We start from the raw sequence: 3,686 nt of genomic DNA on the forward strand, positions 1-3,686 counted from the left end.
AAGGTGACATAAATTCAAGACGAACAAGTGGGATGGAAGGGACCCACTGTTGTAGGCACACCAAGTTCAAAGGATTATTATACAGTAAATGTTTTATTTTATTAAATACGTAGTATAAATTGTTACTTTTAATTTTCAGTGACCCATAAAATTGATTAATGTGAGAAAATAAAAAGGCGGTTAAATAAGGTGGGAGAAGTTTTTAATTGGTTGATTCTGCCTACCAAAACTGAGCAGAAAAGTAATTATAAAGAAAAGTTTAATTGGGTGAGCTTTTGTACTTTACTTTTTATTTATTACAAGTATGAATTTATAGACTGGAAATTGGCAAACTTCCAAGGATGAGGGGGGGGGGGGCCATTAAAAGGAATATATAATCATCAACTTGCAATTTTTTTTGGTTTTAGCTGCTGAGTAGGTGAGCTTTGCTTGTAGTCTCACCGTTCACTTTGGTTTGATCTGTAAGAGTAAATTTTTTTTTTTTTAATACATTTACAAAATAAAACAATTGGGTAAAGGTTGTTTGGCATTGCTGTGATTTTATAATGAATAAAAAATTATTTAAACTTATTAAAATCATAATAATTTTAAGGGAAATTCTCTTTGATAAACTTCAATTTTACAAAATTCTAAGTGGTAAACAAAGTTTTTTAAAACTATCTTTGGTACTCATCAACTTTTTATAATTATTACTTATGACATTAATTATTATATTTTATTAAAAATTTAACTATAGTTAGTTTTTTTTATTTTTTTAACAATAACATTTAACTATAGTTAGGTTTTTAATTATTTTTTTAATAATTTAATAATTATACTAAAATTTTAAAAAAATAAAAAAAAAATCAACCACCCCTTCCCCCCACCCCTGCTAGGTTGCCACCACCTTCACCACCGTTCCCTCTCCCCCTGACCTTCACGCAGCTCCCTTCTCCCCAGAAACCGGACGACGGCCTCCAGCTCACCCACCGTCGGCGACTCATGCCCAGTTACCTCGACCACCCCTTACCGTCGCGCCACCCATCCAAACAAACCCTAACCCGCAAAAATCGACCACCGCTACCCCGATTCCACCACTTCTGGACTAGCCCCGATTCCACCAATTCGCGACCACTGCAGCCCCAAAACCACCCCCTCCCCTGTTTTCCGCTGATTATGGCTGTTATGGTGGTGCATCTAGTAGCAGCGAAGGGAGATGCGCGGGTGGTCGAGGTAACTGGTTGGAGTTTTGCGGTGGGGGTGGTGGTGGTTTTGTTGGAGTTCGTTGCTGTTTTGGGGATCGGGGTGGCGTTTTTAGGGGTCGGGGCTAGGTCAGGTGATGGTTTCGGTGGTCGGGGGTTGGGCTTGGAGGTTATTCGGTGATCAGGGGTTTGGCTTGGAGGTTGTTCGGTGGTCGGGGCTAAGTGGGGTGGGGGTTTCGGTGGTCGGGGGTTGGCTGGGAGGTTATTTGGTGGTCGGGGGTAAATCAGGTTGGGGGTTGCGCTGGTGGTCGGGGCTGACGGTGATGGAAGGGGAAGGGCTGCTGGTTGGGTGGGGGGGTTTTGGTTTTTTTTTTTTTTTTTGGAAAATATTTCTATAATAAATTAATTATTGAAAAAAAAAACTAACTATAGTTAAGGATTTTTATTAAAATAACACTTATCAATGGTAATCAATAATTTAGGTTTACCATTGTTAATAAAAGTTAAGAACGTTTACCACTTAGAAAAGTAAAAACTTGGAGTTCACCAAAGAGAATTTCCCCTAATTTTAAAAACTGACCACAAAAACGTGGAAACACCTTTTTTTTTTGTTTCCTATTTTTGGTTTTTAGTTTTCAAAAAAACAGGAAATTAAAAACCAAAAATGATGTCAAACAAGCCCTAAGTCAGGGAGATTATGAATGGTTTTGGGTGCAACTCCTTTTTTTTTTTTTTTGAAGTATCTTGGCATTCCCTTAATTGCTAAGAACTTAAAAGTGATTGATTTGATGCAATAATTGATAAAATGCTTGCTAGAATCACCTACTAGTCTAGTAGGAATCTCTTATATGCTGCAAGTGTTGTGCTGGTAAACTCGGTGCTTATGAGTTTGCACGCATATTGGGTTCAATGTGTGTGTTGCCAAAGACTGTAATTTAGAAAATCACACATCTCTGTAGGGCCTTTAAGTGGTGTGGGGATGCTGCCCTTTCTAGGTTCCCTCCTATGGCCTAAGATTGGGTCTGCAAGGCAAAAAGGGCTGGTGGTTTGGGAATCAGAGATTGTGGTCTGTGGAAGAAAGTTGCCCTGGGTAAGTATATCTAGGAAATAGCTACAAAGGAAGACTCTTTGTGGGTCATGTTGGTTCATTATATGAACATCTAAGGTGCTGATTGGTGGACTTATAAGCCAAAGAAAACAGATGGCTGGTCTTGGAGGAAACTTTGTGCCTGTAAGGAGGAATTGAAGCTGGGTTTTGAGCAGAATAAATGGATGGAAAGCAAATTCAAGATCTTTGAGTGTTATAAATGGTTGTAAGGTGATAGTCCTAAAGTTGACTGGCATAAATGGATTTGGAATAAATTCAATGTGCCTAAACACTCTTTTATCTACTGGTTGGCTATGCATAATAGGCTCGGAAAAAGTGATTTGGGGTATTAAATACCCCAAGTGGACCAATAAGAGAGCGACACGTGTCGCCCTAGGAGGCGTCCAAATGGACCCTCCAGATGTGTGGCACGTGTCACTCAGATATTCCTCCTTTGAAATGGCGGCCTTCAAGGGCGCCGCAAAACGGCGCTGCCTTAATCCCTAGGTCATCAAACCCTAGGGTAGGGCACACTTCCCAAGGTCCCTATAAATAGGGACATTCCCCCATTTATTGGGGGACGTTCCAATCATTACTGAGTTGTCACTCTCAAGAAACAGACAACACCTGAGCTTGGAATCCGAGCAGATAACTTAATTTCCACACGTTTTACTCCGAATCCATACTAACTTAATCTTCGGAGGCGGACCACCGACCATTCGGTGCTCCGTTTGTTTTGCAGGTACAAGCGTCTTTGCTGAATCCAGTCTTGAGTTGTAACTCTCCCGAGGGACACAAAAACCCCGAAACATTTGGCGCCGTCTGTGGGGAGAGTACCTCTAAGATGGCTTCACAAGAGCAACTTGTGCCGCTCTAGAGACCAATCGGCCTCTAGAAAAAATAGTGGTCCAGACGGACCATGACTTAGGTGACGATGGAGACAACGAAACCTATGTGGCCCCAGATGGGTCACTCATCTCTAAGCGCCTCCGTCACAAAGATAGGCGGGAGCGCAATGCTAACCAGGCGGGTCCTAGTAGGCCCCCTGGACAATTGAGTAAGCCTTAAGGGCAGCCGGATGATCCCTCCCAAGCGGCAGGATCAGCCCCAGTCACCCGCGATGAGCTCATGAAGTTCATGAGCAGCCTCAAGGGTGAAATTAAGGGTCTAATCAACAAGCGGTCGGCTACTCCTAGAAAGGAACAGTCGGCCACCAAGCCTGCTCAAACTGGAAAGCAAAAGTCGGTCCGGAACCGACAGCCGACTCCTCATCCTGCTCCAAAGGAGAAGGCTCGGCCCTAGTTTGACCTTTCTAGACTCTATTTGACCTAGCCGACTCCTCATCCCAGAAACGATGATAAGAAAAGCCATCCGGCATGTATAGCTGGATGGTAGCAAAAATTCCTTTCCTGATGCTC

This window comes from Chenopodium quinoa, unplaced genomic scaffold (assembly GCF_001683475.1).
Source record: "Chenopodium quinoa cultivar QQ74 unplaced genomic scaffold, ASM168347v1, whole genome shotgun sequence".
NCBI classification, from domain to species: domain Eukaryota; kingdom Viridiplantae; phylum Streptophyta; class Magnoliopsida; order Caryophyllales; family Amaranthaceae; genus Chenopodium; species Chenopodium quinoa.